Here is a 16,807-nt window from a genome sequence, read left to right as displayed (position 1 = left end):
CTCTAAGAGCTATAAGTAATGGTCCCAAATGATCTACCTGATAGTAATCAGCTGGACTCTATCCTATAGAATTCATTCCATGGCAAGTAAAAAAAAAAAAAAAAAAAAAAAAAGATCTTTTCTTGTTATCATTCTAAACAGTCATAAGTAATTATTGCTACCTCAACAGGAAACAAAGAAATAAATCTTCATTCAGTTGAATTGCATAGCTTGGTAGCCCCCGTGAAAACATATCTCTTATACTCAGCCTGCTATTACAAATACCATTTTAAACATCCCATTCCAGTTCCTTCAGAACTTTCCTCTAAGTTTTTTAGGGATCAGTCAGTGTCTACTACCTTTGCTTCATTCCTTGGGGTTCCAAGTCTTTCCAAAATAAGGGTCTCCACATGTGTGTACTTTTATTTATCTAATTGTCTATGACTTAGTGTGTGCCATTTTATTTATTTTTGTGTGTGTGTGTGTGTGTGTGTACCATTTTAAATAGGCAATAGGATTCCAAAAGTTAAGAAGGGGTGCAATTCAGAATTAAATATATCCACTAAATGCTGGACTGTCTTATTAGTAGCCAAATTCTTCAGAAATAGTAATTCATCTATATTTTTGGAAAGATTTCTTGAGGCACCAAATGATTCCCAAAATTTTCTAGACTTAGCCAATTTCTGAAATTTTGAAATTTCTCAACCATTCTCTAAAACTTATGTGAACCTTTGTTTTCAAGCTTTTTTTTTTTTTTTTTTGCTTCTTCTACTCATTCTGCTACTATTATAATGCCCAAAACACACTGATTTAGTTTTCTCTTCACCAATATCAAGCCCAAATCTCTCCTCACAAAAGTATGATAGTACACAGTAGAATTTTAATGCCTATGACTATGTGGTAAAAATATATTGAATTTCTACCCACGTAAAGGCAAATGTGAGTTTTATTTTCTTCTTCTGAAAGTATGAAAATACAGCATTTGCACAATCAATCACAGTATACCAATCTCCATTAGTCTGCTGCATCTTTTGGATAGTTTGCATCAGATACTGCTATCAACTGCACCACATTATTCATTCTTTGTTAGTCTACCATCAGTCTTCACAACCCTTTTTCCTTTCTCATTAGTCAAACTCAAATGGCTATAGGGTACATTGATATTATTATCCCTACTTCTACCATTTTTTTAAGTCAAAGTTGAAATTTTATGTTTCCCTTTGGGAATTCTATATTGCCTAACACTTATTGACAAATAACCCCAGGAAGTTTCATTTGGATATCCAATTTATTCTGAATGGGGACAGACTTGGCTGAAATTGACCTAAAGAAGATAATAGCAATGTTTGCCAATTATATCACATTTATTGCAAGTATAAATTTAGGTAAATACTTTTTAGCTTCCAGTATTTTGATCTACAATTTTATTTTATTCATAAATAATTTCATTCACTGAATGCCTTTCAAGAAAACATCCCCATAACCACCCTGTCCTACTGAAGTCCCTGTGGAGTTTCCTCCCTGTTATAGATAGGGATGCTGGTATATTAGATATATTTATCCAACAAGCCAAAGAGAAAATGCTCCACATACCCTGATATTTAACCTAAAAATTTAACATAGCCTTAGAGATCATGCTGGGGAATTCAGTTACAGTTTCCTGGACTAAATCATACTTCACAGAGGAGATTAATTTTACAACTTGTTTCAGACCTTCTATTTAGTTCTTCTTTCATTTTTCTTACTTTAAACTTATCCATGTAAGGACAGATTGAATATGACAAGATCCTTTAAAAGAGATGATTTGTAAAGTAGATGTTTTGTGGGTACCTGCCTATTTTTTTTTTTTTTCTATTTTAATTCTTTTTAAAAACTACATATATAGGGCAGCTCGGGTGGCTCAGTGGTTTAGCGCCGCCTTCAGCCCAGGGCGTGAACCTGGAGACCTGGGATCGAGTCCCACATCAGGCTCCCTGCATGGAGCCTGCTTCTCCCTCTGCTTGTGTCTCTGCCTCTCTCTCTCTCTCTCTCTCTCTGTCTCTAATAAATAAATTTTAAAAAAATACATATATATGTATATATATGTGTGTGTGTGTGTGTGTATATATATATATATAAAACAACTCTACCTGACTTTAATCTTTCTTCTTTTTTCAACCACTGCCCTTAGGCTTAGTTTCCCTTTCTCTTTTTTTGCCCTTTTAAAAATTGCTCTAACATTTTTCACATTATCAAATTCTATAGAAAATAATTGAAGATGTTAATCCTTCACTATATTATAATGCTCTTTTGTCTCCCAAATAGAAATATTGGAGTTTCTCTGAGTTATTATACCCAACATTGTTTAGGGAAGGAGCATGTCATTAGGGGCAACTCTATTTTGATTACCATATAACCAAATCCAATGGCATTGCCACTATCAGCATTTTATTGTTCAATAGCGATATTCCATTTTAACATGGCTAATTCTCATATTTTGTGAATACTTACAATGTGGCTTTAACCACCTTGAAGAGGATAGATCTACCACATGATCTAATGATCTATTTTGATCATTAACGGGTTGAATGACAAAACCACAACTATTTTAGATAGGTACGCATTCCAAATAGATCTTTTTATTCTGTAATGTCTAAGCATCAAATTATTCGATTAACCTTAATTTTATTCCAATCTTCAAAAGAGTACTAGAAAAAAAGGGTACTAGAACATCAGTATGAACCATTAATTTTTTTTTATTTTACCATTACTTTTTTTATTAAAAAAACAGTATTGCTGTTTAAATTTTTTTTACCTTTATTTTCTAGTTAATGGTCTCATTTTTGCCAACACAGTCAACTGCAGTCAGTATATATATATATATATATATGTAGTTTGTTTGTTTTGTTTTGTTTTTTGTTTTTTGTTTTTGAGGGGCTGGGAGGGTCACTTTCACCGTTTGACTCTTTTTGCCTATTCAATTGTAGTCAAGTTTGCATCATATAATTTCCATGACTAAATTTTCACCATCTCAGACCTCAGATGGACTGGCTACCACCCAGGGATCCATCTTATCAACTCCTTTCTTCCCAAGTTGTCACTTCATAAATCTTTGCTATATTGAACAAGGGTTTTTGTGTCAATTCCACATCTTTCTCTAATCTGCCTGTGACACTAATATTGATTCAACATCAGATGAAACTAGGTTTAATCCATGAAAATTCACAGGAAATTTTATGTCCCCAACCCATTTACCTCCACTAATAACATACAATAGGCAACACAGTACACTGACCTGCATTGCTCTGGGTGATTAGGCTCCATCTCAAGCAGAACTTGGAGATCTCTTCAAAGTATAGGTGCATTTTGCTATAAAAGACAAGGTTGAAGACCGTTCTGTCCACTTCAATTAATTAATTATATCCCTGACATTTCTTTCCTATTTATTATACTCTGCATGTCATGTAGCCCATGAAGGAATATGTGTCAAGGCACATGCCTAGCATTGCAGCAGCTGCAGTTCACCAGTCAGAAGATCACAACAAAAAAAAAAAAAAAAGAAGATCACAACAAAGAATACTGACAGCAAGATACAATAGCCCAGCTTGGTAAAACATAGATAACATATAACTCCACATTTATTTCTGGAGTCAGTAGCCCTAGATCATACTTTCAGGAGTTTCTGAGTCTAGGATAATAGTTTAGAGCAGCTATTATTTTTTAATCTTCATATGTTTCTGAATACAACATCATTATGATTATCAGCCTTTAGACATGTCTTTTCAAAGATATTTTGCAGTTGTGGAGTTCAAAAAGAGACTCAATACTCAAGATGCATCTGATTAGTAAAATCACAGAAAGCTTAATAAAATTTTTAGGAAATATTTCCTGCATTACAATCCACTCCAAAATTTAGTAGCTCTAAACAACCATCATTTGTTTGCTGACATTTCTGTCAGTAGGCAGTTTGGTGAGCTGGGCTCAACTAGACAGTTTGTTTGCTGGTCTTGCCTATGTTTTACTTATGCAGGTATAGTTATCTGGGGCTGGATGGTCCCAAATGACCTCTCTTACATGTCTGGAGCTTTTGCTGCTGTGGCTGGATATTCTTTGTATGATGTCTCTCTTCACATGATTTCTCATCTTCAAGGAATTTAAACAAGTGTTTATGTGCAAAACGTGGGTTTCAAGATCCCTAAAAGATACATCCTATTGGTAAAAGAAAGTTGCAGGACCATCCAAAATTCAAAGGGTAGACGTCTGATCTCACTTCTTGTTGTGGAACAGAAAAAAGAAGAAGAAAGAAAGAAAAGAAAGAAGAAAGAAAGAAAAAGGAGGAAGAAAGAAAGAAAAAGAAAGAGAAGAAAGAAAGAAAGAAAGAAAGAGAGAGAGAGAGAGAGAGAGAGAGAGAAAGAAAGAAAGAAAGAAAGAAAGAAAGAAAGAAAGAAAGAAAGAAAAAAGAAAGAGAAAGAAGAAAGAAAGAAAGAAAGAAAGAAAGAAAGAAAGAAAGAAAGAAAGAAAGAAAGAAAGAAAAGAAAGAGAGAAAGGAGAAAAGTAACATTTTAATCCACCATAATCCCCTCAATCAGCACATTGTATTTCTACCAAAGCAGAATGATGTTATACGATGAAGGATAATATAGTGGTTAAAAGTGAAAATACTGGTGCCTGGTAATTAACGAAAGATAATAACATATAAGGCCATAGAGCATTGTGGCTATGATTTCAGACTTCAGAAGCAATCTACCTAGGTTAGATTCTTGGTTTCTTCATTCTTGATTTCAAATCTAATATTTACATGCTTTGGTCAGGTTATTTAAACTACCTGTGACTTGGTTCTTTTGCACAAGAGAAATGATATTTGTTATTCATTTATTTTAAAGATTTTATTTTAAAGATTTTATTTTTTAAGTCATATCTCCACCCAACGTGGGGCTCAAAATTAAAACCCTTAGATCAAGAGTTTCATGCTCTACCAACTGAGCCAGCCAAGCACCCCAAAACAATAATTATTAATAACACATGTGTCATAGGGTTGCTGTGAGAATCAAATGGACTAATGTATAATATATGAAGTGCTTGGTCTAGATCCCGAAGCATTTTAAGAACTGAATAAATGTCATTATTTTTTTGTTACCTAATTTACATTGCACATTGTTCATCATATAGTTCTTTCTTTCATTATATATTTTTTAAGATTTTTATTTATTTATTTATTCATGATAGAGAGAGAGAGAGAGAGAGAGAGAGAGAGAGGCAGGGACACAGGCAGAGGGAGAAGCAGGCTCCACGCGAGGAGTCCGACGCGGGACTCGATCCTTGGACCCCTGGGACCCCAGGATTGCGCCCCAGGCCAAAGGCAGGCGCTGAACCGCTGAGCCACCCAGGGATCCCCTATAGTTCTTTCTTTAAATATTTTATGAATGTCTATTGAGCTTGTGGTCAACTATAACTCATAGGATTTTTTCCCACATGTACCACAGTTAATTTAAAATAGACTCTTCAAGTAATATTTGAAACTTAGTGTATTGCTTTGCTTTGATAAGTTATTGATTTTATACATTCATTTTAGCTTACAGATACGTTTTTGATTCTGTTTTGCTAGTAACTCTAATAACTCTTCTATAATTGATATTGTGACATTCTCAAGTGGTCGATAAAAATATGTACAGTTTTTGCCCAAAGAAAGCAGAGCACTACCAAGGACTTTTTATTCTCCTTTTTTTCTGTGTCTGTTGGGTTAAAAGTTATTTCTTTTCTCCTTTCATTTTTACCATGCCAGAAAACTATATAAATCTACTCTTACTAATTTTTCTTATATTTTAAAGATACTTTATTTTTTTTATGTTTTTATAACTCATCCATGTCAAAAAGGTTAGCATATTTTAAAATTTCTCTGAATATTCCCCACCAATTTACTAAGTTTTTGTTTTGCAAAAATTATATTTCTACTTTGTTTCAAAACAAAAAAAAATCAATTTATTTTATAAGCTTTCAATACTATACTAACTTGACTTTCTATTTATGTTTTTGCTCACTATTATTTCTTGCTCCTCATTTTTTAGTGGGTTTGCATTTTTTTCTTGCCTTGTACATCATTCAGTAAATTTCTATTAAATGTCTAGAATTATAAATACTATTGCTGAAAATGCTTTTTTTACATTTCTCAATAATATTAGTTAGCTGGATATAGAGGCAAATACTGGGCTTTATTTTTTTCTCCTATCATGACTTGTATCTATTGTTCTGATAGAATGTCCTACTTCAGATTAAAGACTTCTAATTCTGGTAGTTTTTAGTATTTTGTCATTTTCTTTGGGATTTATAATCTATTTTTTGTAAGTTTTTATCCTTATGTTTGTTGGTCTCATTCAGCCGTGGAATATATTTTCATTTTAATGTATTTTTTTGTTGTTGTTAATTACAGAAAATTTTGAAGCATTGTTTATTTGAATCTGGATACTCTTCCAACTGTTCTATTCTCTTCTACTGGAAATTCCATTAAATGTAATTCATAACTACTCAATATGTCTTCTATATTTAAATTTCATAATGTCTTGGATGGCTATCTCAATTCTAAATTTTGATTCATTAATTTTCTCTTTCCCTGTTCTCAGACTACTATTTATCCTTCTTCTTATTTTCATTTCAGTATCTATAGTTTTCCATTTCCACAAATTTTTTCTTTTTCTTATTTTCTGATCTTGTTTTCTTCGTAATCACTCTGAGCTTAAAAAATACACTTATTTGTATATCTTCAGAGCATTTTTGGTATTTTTCAATTCAACATTGTGAAATTTATGTTTGTCATGAGTTTTTCTCCATGGCTTTGGGTTTTCTTTCTATATGTTTTAATTTTATTCTGCAGGCCCACATTTCATATGTTTTTCTTTCTTTATAATTGTTCTTCCTCTCAAACATTTTTACAGTTGTCTCACACCTCAGCTACTTTCTAGAGATCACACCGCAGAAGCAATATTGCTTTGTAGATACCTTCAAGGAGACTGCATAATAATCTTCAGCAGTACAGACTCGCTAGGCTTCTGGGCATAAAATTAGTTCTGTTTTCTCCCTTTCTAAAGGCAAATTGTGAATTATAGAACCAAATCTGAGGACATAGTTGGATCTTCTTTTGCTTCTTTTCTCTTGTAGGTAAATATAGTACTAGTCCCAGTCCTCACCCAGAGTGCATCTACCTCTAGCCCTCAGCATTTGTGCGGCCTGTTCCAGGCCTGAAGTTCCAGGACCCATTATCTCTTCATAGTATCCAGGGATCTGCTTTCAGCTCGCACTCACTAATTTGAGTTTTCCTCTGACCCATAAAATCAGTTCTGTGGGATGGAAAACAGTATGGAAACCTTGAATATCACATGTTGAAGATGACAGAAGCTAGATTCTCTGAGTTACTATGGAGAAGACCTACCAGGTGGACCTGTTTATCTGCTCATCCTTGTTACATGAGCAAGAGGCAGGCTGGCCTTAAGTTGATCTTTTACATATTTGAGACTTGTTACCACAGGCTAGCAACTTTGGTTAATGAATTGTCTGATTTGAGTGTTTAATGTCTTATAATAATTTATTAAGTGCTGAATTTTCTGCTGCACTATTAGTGATAAAAAGAGGATTGTGCTTTTTAATTTTTTCTCATCTGTTTCAAAATGTCTGTTGAAGTCTCCTCTAAACCAAATTCATCAGCATTAAAAAATGTAAAAAGTATTATATTTCTTGCATAATACTATTAAACAATCCCCAGAATTCATTAGGAATTAGATCAGTGTCATTGATATTTGTTAACATCATTCTCCAAATGGTAGAAGTTTGGCTTTGCACATACAACAATCTAAAAATCTTTTTCCAATGTAAAGATTTTGAAAGACTTCTTGCTATCCTTATTGTCCATTCAGAGGTTACAAATCCTTATCATTCCTCTCTAAAAATATGAATTGAAGCATTGTTTATTTGAATCTGGATACTCTTCCAACTGTTCTATTCTCTTCTACTGGAAATTCCATTAAATGTAATTCATAAATTCATCTAAATGAATTTTAAATTCATCTAAGTTATATGACACTTCTTTATGTAACAGTTTATTAGAGCCTCATAAGATTCTTTCTAGTTCTATTCTAGGTAAATTTACATATTTGTTGTCTTTTATTGTTCATCATATGATTTACATATAGTTTTTAAAGATTTGGTCTTAATAGCAGTGTCTTTTTTTTTTTTTTTTTTAGTTGTCTTTATAGTAACATGGATATGTTCCTTGAAGGATGACATTCATGTCACATTTTATATCTGTGGACATTTATAACTTATCATCAGTTATTAGTGTTTTAACATACCTTCTTTCCTTTTGAGATTAAAAAAAATAACCTCCTTAGGTAAAATCAGACAAATTTTATCTGAATCTTTAGAAAGCTCTTGTGCTCAATTAATAGGGGATTATGTTGTTTGTTGGAGGTTTCTTAATTTTACTATTATAATTTCTGTAATGATATGACTATTACTTGGTGCATTTATTTCACTTTTCTATCACTAGTCTGCTCTGTATTTTTGGTCAGAATTAAGTCCAATGTATGATTGTTCACTATTCCTAATACTTTTTGCCTTACAAAGTACAATTTATTTACTATAGTAATATAGTAATGTTGCAAATCTTGTTTTTGTCTTCTTGAAACTGCTACAGATCATGCAGACTTTTAAAAATTCCCTTTTTTTTCTAAAACATATTTCACATACCTATTTTTAACTGTGTTAGAATGGCACATGTTCTGTCTACCTAAACACATTGTATTGTGGTCACACGTTACTGTTCTATAATTCTTACCTATCCTTTCCCTTTTTCCTTTGAAATAACTTTTAGAATGCACTATGTCTTTGGATTTCTCTGTTATCTATTTATGCATTTAAGTGATGTCTGTCTGTATGTATCTATCTATCTATCTATCTATCTATCTTTCTATCTATATCTATCATTTTTTACTTCTATGCCCTTACTCCAAATAATGGATGAGTTATTCTTGGGAGAAAATTATTTTTCTGTTGTCATATGTCTGTTATGAATTCCGTATACTAGAATCATATGCAAGACTCACCTAGTGGATGACCCATGAGTTTTGGGATCAGCTCTTAGCTAGGTGTGAACTTTAAGTTACTTAACTCTAATGTATGTATTTGTGTGTGTGCATAAGTATATACTTTTCATGCAATTATACATATGTGAAGTATATAGTATGTCAGATAACTTCAACAAATGTTACCATTTTTTATTTTCTATGAATTAATTGTAATATTTCTTTTATTAAAATCCCATACAAAGAAATATTGACATCTGGAATATGAAAGATTTTACCTTTTTTTCTGTTGTTTTCATCAAAAAATTACTATTCACAATCTTCTTTTCTTTTCTAAATGTATTTATATATTTATTTATTTATTCATTTTGAGAGAGAGAGATATTAAGAAAGAGAGAGAGAAGCGGTAGGGGGAGAATCTTAAGCAGGCGCCATGCCCAGCACAGAACCTGATGCAGGGCTGGAGCTCACAACCCTGAGATCATGACCTTAGCCAAAATCAAGAGTCAAATGCTTAACTGACTGACACACCCAGATGCCACTCATTTCTTCTCAATTCCTGTTTCCCACTCATATGTTTAATTTTATCTGAGTCTATTTCTCTATGTTCCCTAGATTAAAATTGTTGATCAGAGACTAAAATAGTAGACAAAAATTCCCCTTTCAGTTTTTGCTATGTGTATTTCAGTCCTTACCTAGAGTTCATATTTTCAAAGTAATACCTTTTATCTTATTTTACCATTCTAAATGCTGTTGTGAGCATTTTAACCAATTTCCTCTATTTTGTCTTTAGTACCAGAGATAAAGACTAATATCAAAGAGATTTGCACATATAAATTCATATTATTTACTTCTAAGATTTCTCTTCTTGAAATGTCAAAAAAGAGAAAAAAATCAAAACAATAAGAACAACTAATGATGCCTTTGAAGTTTGTTTTTCTTTTAAATCAAAGAACTTACACATTTTGTCTACTTTTCCAACATTTACAAAATTCTTTACAACTCTTTAAGAAATATTTAAAATTTTGTACTATGAGGCAAAGAGCTGAAAAACATACTCAGAAATGTTAATCAAGTCTAACCACAAATGATAGATTGCTTTATAGTATTTCATTTTGTACTCCCAATTGATATATGATAGAACACTGTAACTGCAGAGAAATCATTCACTGAAGTCAAAGCAACAAGTATTTTTTATTTCCTTTTCAGTAAAAATGTACAATGCCAAATTTTATAATAACTTTTCAATGTAATGCCTTATGAATCTTGTGTATAAAATAATTATTTAAAATTATATAATAGTTTATGTAGTACTTTCAAATACAATATGTCATGTAATTTTTAAAAGCTCTTGTCCAGATAGGTATTCAACATTTAAAAAAACTAAAAATAAATTTAAAAACCCATCTTATATTACAAGTAAGAAAATTGAGGTACAGAGAATAAGTGATTTTTTTTTTCCAATGAAGCACAGCTATTAAGTGGCAGATCCCCCGGCAATTTGGAAACTATAAAGTTAGATGATTTATCTATTGTCAATTGACTCCCATTTTTTTTGTTTCCATACTCATTAGATATAATGTTTGCTAAAAAGTCGTCAAAATTTTGAAGTTCCTGATACATATCATTATCACTACATTTCTTTGTCTCTATACCACATTTACTTCCACTATTAACTGAATTTTTCAGTTGCCAAAGAATCCTTGTTGTTCAGCCTTCGTGGTTGAGTATTGCTGTTCCCTCCTTAAAAACATTTGCCCCCTAGTATCTATCCATCATAAGATAAAACAGGAGATAGGCTTCCGTTTCACATAGTGAGAAATTTTTAAATGAATATGATCAATGACTTTAGAGTGTTCTATGCATTATTAAAACAAAGTATATACTAAGGATTTTACTAAGAATTTCTCTGTTGGTTAGGAAAAGATTGGGTCAAAACATCTTAAAAATCTTTCATTTTAGCCTTCAGACAATTACCTTAATCAGATCTGTATTATAGTACTTGCTTTATTCATCTTATTCCCCTTCTAAATTGCATGTCTTTATGGAGGGAGGGGAGAGAATTCGCAGATCTTTGCATCACTCATGGCCTCTAAAGCTATTTTACTGACTTTGATCATTCCATATATTTTTGTCAAATCCCTTATCTTTATAGGAATAAAGTGAGTTAAAAGCACAATTAATAGAATTTCTAAAAAAATAATCTAATGGGCATAGCAAAAGAAGATAACAGGAAAGGCTAAGACAACAATAGAGAATAACATGGACAAATATACACACATATATGTAATAAAAACCAAACAAGACAAACATTTAAAAATTGAAGTGAGCTAATTATTGGACATATATAACTCCCCAACTCATAGTGGCATACTTATGGAACATGTCATAGTAAATTAATTTTGTGGATAGTGGTGCTTTGACATTATTGGGAAATTTATATTTGCCTATTTGTAGTGCTTCTTGACATTAAACATTTCATAGAAGTTTGGATACCAATACTGTTAGTTTTGCAGGGAATTCTGCAGATTTCTTTTTTTTTTTCCTCAAAAATTTACCCATGTTTTTATGAGAGCAGGGCTGTCTACTGACCTTAAAACTGCTTTTATGGTCAGCAGTGACATTTAGAGACTAAATTGTGTTGCATGACAGGAAAATAATATATATATATATATATTTTTTTTTTAAAGATTTTATTTATTCATGAGAGACACAGAGAGAGAGGCAGAGACACAGGCAGAGGGAGAAGCAGGCTCCATGCAGGGAGCTGGACGTGGGACTTGACCCCGGGACTCCAGGATCACACCCTGAGCCAAAGGCAGACACTCAACCACTGAGCCACCCAGGCATCCCAGAAAATATATAATATTTAGTTTAGGGTTTTTTTCTATTATTTAACTTTAAAAACAATTACTTTTCCATAATGGTTTTACACAATCTTCCCTTTCTAATGCACTGCCAGTGCATGTATGTAGCTTTTCAAAAGGTTTTCCTGAGAAGCAATGTCTTCCTTCTACAATGATTACATTCACAGGATGTTTCAAAACAGGAATTAATTGTAATTTTCCAAAGAATTTCAGAAGCTTCTGGTACCCGGCTATGATTATGTTACATAGTGTTTCTTACAGTTTGCAAAACATCTTTGTATATATAATTGATCAAGTTAGATAAACAACATTATATCAAGCACAGTTTGTCCCTACAGATTTTGTAGAGCATGTAAGAGAGATTCTGATTCAACTGTTAACTTGAGCAACTTAGAGTGGCTTTAACATTTTTCTTGGTTGGCTAAAAGCTGGTCTCAATACTTACCTACATTATGAGATTGATTGCCAGAATTTGCTTAGTGTACTGAAGAAGGAATTCAAATATCTAAGGAATAGCCGTCTTGACATAGATTTATTGTGAATGATATGTCTCATGGGATGACCTAAAGGTCACTCACTATCTTGAAGATGTTTAAAATGTCTTGAAAAGTTCCAATATCCTCATAAGGCTCTGTGATGTCTATTATTTGCAGGCCTGCTATGTTGATGTCAATGTTTCCATTGAGCTGCATACTTTCATTTTAGTGGGTTTGATTTGAATTCTGGAGAGGCAAATAATAGTGACTGCAATGGCCACAAGACCAGAGTGACAACTGCAATATTTTGATCTACAAGGATATGTAATGGTGATGTAATTAACCGTAGTGTCGTGGATGGGGAGCCTATTATTGTATTACTTGCATATATAACCCGAAAAACTGTAGCTCTGGTAAGCACAACCACTTTCAAGTTACCATAAAAGGAGAGTGACTTTATAGCTTTTTATTTATTTTATTTTTTAAAAAGTTGTATTTATTTATTTGAAAGAAAGAGAGAACATGAGAGAGTAAGAGAGAGGGAGAGAGAGAGCATGAGCAAGAGGGGAGGGGCAGAGGGAAAGGGAGAAACAGACTCCCTGTTGAGCAGAGAGCCTGATGCAGGGCTTAATTCCAGGACCTTGGGATCATGACCTGAGCAGAAACCAGAGCTTAACCAACTGAGGCACCGGGGCACCCCACTTCACAGCTTTTTTTTTTTTTTTTTTTTTTTTGTTTTTTTTTTTGTTTTTTTTTTCCACTTCACAGCTTTTAATGATGGTCCTATTATAGGAAGGTCTTGTAATGATGATAAAATATAATATTTGATCTTTATGGAATATGGAGATAGTATTGTAAATAGTCTAGAAAAGAAATCAGCTTTATATAGAAAAAATATAATAACTGATATGACCTTATTGACACTCTCAGGGAAGATGAGTACTTCTTCATTTGTATGTGGATACTTACATCCCGTGAGACATAAGCATGATGTTATCGATATAGTTGTTGTATGGAAGTTTATACATGGAGAGAGGGGTTTACATGGATACTGAGTACCCATAAAGGAAGGGTATCAAGCAGTCTTTACTGGATCTCATCCCCACCTCTACCCATCCATTTGTTCCCCCTGTATTACAAATTTGAATGTGTGTGAAAGAGTGTGCACCTAATACTGTAGAATTCAAAGTTGAAAATAAATCAGCATAGCTTTAATAAAATATTCAAAGCAGCATTAGTGTTTCTTGAAGCATCTGGAAATGTCTTAATATGAACCTATACTTAAATTTAAATGTAAAGGATTTTAGGAGGTTTATCAGGTAGTTGAGAGGAGAGAGGACAGAGAGATTTACTACAAAAAAAGGGAAAAGCACGATAGAATTTGTACTAGCAGGCATAATCTCTGTATTCACTATTCTTAGGTTTTGCACGACTGCATGACTAGAACACCTGTCAGCAGAAGTCATGTTAAAAAATGGTGTCTATAATCTTTTATGCCTCCTTGTTCATTTACACATGAGCACATAGTTCCTAAAATTCATTTTTAAACTAGCTACGTTGCATGGACACTCCTGAAATCTTACTAGTGAAAAAAAGAATTAAAATGAATTTGATATGAAATAATATAACTTCCTAATAAGTTTTGTCTCCTTTCCGATTTCAGCTTTTAGAGTCCATAACTTCTTTTTTTTTTTTTTTTAACTTCAAGTTTTTATTTAAATTCAAGTTAGTTAACATGTTTGGTAAAATTGGTCTCAGGTGGAGAAGTTAGTGATTCATCACTTACATATAACACCCAATGGTCAACATAACAAGTTCCCTCCTTAATGCCTACTGCCTATTTTGCCCGTCCACTTCCACCTCCCTCCATCAACCCCTCAATTTGTTCTCTGTTCTCAGTTTGAGCCTCTTATGGTTTGCTTCATGACTTCTATGGGTCAGAAAAATCAGAGTAGTTTTTCATTTTTTTTCTTATTAATACAATATTTATTTGTCTTCCTCTTGTCAAACTCAGTCAAACTGAGGTTTAGAAAAAAGGACATACAGGAAAAATGAGACATGAGAGAAAGACATCAGAAGTAGAGACAGCTCCTCACATGGTGAAGAGCCCCATGGCCTCTGAGAGGGCAAAGTTCAGAATGGCTTTGGAGAGGAACTGTTGCTTCAGAGAAGGGCTTCTGGCATAACCAATGATGAGGCTCCCAAACACAGTCCCAATTCCAGACCCAAAGCCAGCCAACCCCACCATGGCAGTCCCAACCCCAGTGACCTTGCCTATGTTAATGTCCCTTGAAATGACAGTGGTTCAGAAGCTGAGTCTAGGAGTGAGTGAGGTCAGGGGACATGAGCCGCCAACCTGTGAGGCTCTCATCTGTCAGTGTCTCTGGTGATTTTAGCACCATTGCAGACAGTGATTGGCTCAACAGCTGAGAGGTGGTCCTGACCAAGAAGGGAATGGAGAAGAACTTTGCACAGGCATACATTTTCAGGGATGAGGGGCTGTGGCAGGAGAACTGTTCCTTGTGCAGAGAAGACACCCAAAGTAATTTTTCTGATACCTTAATCTGACAACAAGGAGCAACCCCCTGCTATTACAAGGCAGACTCTCAATAATACCTTTATAACCTTAGAAACTTTTAATATTACCAGGTAATTAGGCACTCAAGGAACTCTAGCTATAATGACAGACTGAGAAATATTCAATTTTTTGAAGTTACCTAAAGATGTAGAGACCTTTGTGACTTTGTACTTGTATGGTCATGCATTCTGATCTTTTCCAGAATATGAAATGCTCCCTGTGCTATTCGTTCTAAACTTCAGTGATGATGACCACAGTGGACTGACAGTTATTTTTACTGATTATTTTTAAAGTCCTCATGAATGGAGAGAACTTTGTATAGACTATTTAAAATTTATTTAGCAAGAACCTTCTCAAATAATTTTAAATTTTTTTTAATTTTTATTTATTTATGATAGTTACAGAGAGAGAGAGAGGCAGAGACACAGGCAGAGAGAGGGAGAAGCAGGCTCCATGCACCAGGAGCCCAACGTGGGACTCGATCCCGGGTCTCCGGGATCACGCCCTGGGCCAAAGGCAGGCGCCAAACCGCTGCGCCACCCAGGGATCCCTCAAATAATTTTAAGTTGTACATTATTACTGTCAGGTTTTAAAATCTACAAACAAAATGCTGCATTTGATTCACTAATATAAATGTTAATGGTGGTGATAGGGTAGTGTGCAGCAGCCTGAACTTCTCTTTCATATTTCTATAAAAACAGGAGAATTGAGTACCTTTTAACAAGAGATTTGAAATTTAGTAAGTGATATTTATTACTTCTGATTTGCATTCTCACCTTCTGCACATGTGAATAGAAAGACCTATGTGTAATAGAAAAGTATCTTCAAAAAAAAAAAAAAAGAAAAAAGAAAAGTATCTTCAGTTCTGTTGTCAAATGCTTGTTAAATACAAAGGAGCAGAGGAACTTTTACTAAGGTCTAGCTGAGAGTCCAAATGCAATTCTATTGAAGACTGCTTTAGTCATCATTTTCTCAAGCCAGGTTCAAAGGGGTGAAGTCAGTTTTTTAAACAAAATTTTAATTATTGCATCTGCCCTTTCAACTCAATGAAAAACAAAACCTTTCCACTCATCAAGTAATTGTGTTCAAAGTCTACAGAGGACACTAAGCTCCAATAGTTCTAGCTGATACGCAGACAAGTTGTGCTTGTGTTGAATAATGTTCTTATTTTGGATGTGTCAAGGCCAAAATAGCAAGCTTAATTTAAACATATAGCAAGGCATCAGTTTGTTTTCATTTTAGAGTTACCAAATTGAAGACCTGTTCTATAATAAAAGTGTTAAAATAAATTGACAGTCAATATTCTTAAACTTTAATTTGATTAATCCTGCTCTTAGCAATTGCACTATTGCATTATATATGATCCTTGGTTATTCAATGAAGGAATGAGTAGAGTGTTCTCATAAGTAAATTTTTAGATGCATATTGAACTTCGCAAATATCAGTACTATTTGAGATTATATGTTCAACATGCATGGTATTATTGTATTTGTCATGACTATAAGAAGGATAAAAAAAAAAAAAAAAAAAAAGAAGGATGACATAATATTCCCATGTTTATATCGCTGTAACTTTAAAAGGTATACATAAAAAAACTAATTGTATCATGAATGATAAGAAAGTCTTTAATTTTAAATATAATTAATTTATGTTCCTAACCATGCTGTATAGATTGGTAATTTTATTTAACATAATATTAAGAAAAACAATCTTAAAAAATAAATAAGGAATGTTTCTTAAGTGATCAGAATAACTTTAATTCTTAAATATAACTAATTTATGAATCTAGTCATATGGTAGTTTGTTAATTAATATTGATTTATAATGATAGGAAGGAAATAAAAATATAAGTAATCT

The 16,807-nt window shown here is 33.1% G+C and overlaps 1 protein-coding gene across 10 annotated transcripts in view; it reads right to left on the bottom strand.

The window, feature by feature from the left end:
- The window catches only part of LOC144287924 (uncharacterized), a 398,850-nt gene that overhangs the window by 275,625 nt on the left and 106,418 nt on the right, over positions 1-16,807 (bottom strand). For 8 of the 10 annotated variants that reach the window (XR_013355747.1, XR_013355748.1, XR_013355749.1 and 5 more), the window contains exon 3: positions 3,254-3,327. The exons of the other annotated variants lie outside the window; for them this stretch is intronic. The gene's annotated coding sequence lies outside the window, so the exon portion shown is untranslated. The remainder of the gene's footprint in view (positions 1-3,253; positions 3,328-16,807) is intronic. 10 annotated transcript variants of the gene reach the window in all.

Source organism: Canis aureus, chromosome 17, assembly GCF_053574225.1.
Source record: "Canis aureus isolate CA01 chromosome 17, VMU_Caureus_v.1.0, whole genome shotgun sequence".
Lineage (NCBI taxonomy): Eukaryota > Metazoa > Chordata > Mammalia > Carnivora > Canidae > Canis > Canis aureus.
This window is presented reverse-complemented; position numbering and strand designations above follow the sequence as displayed.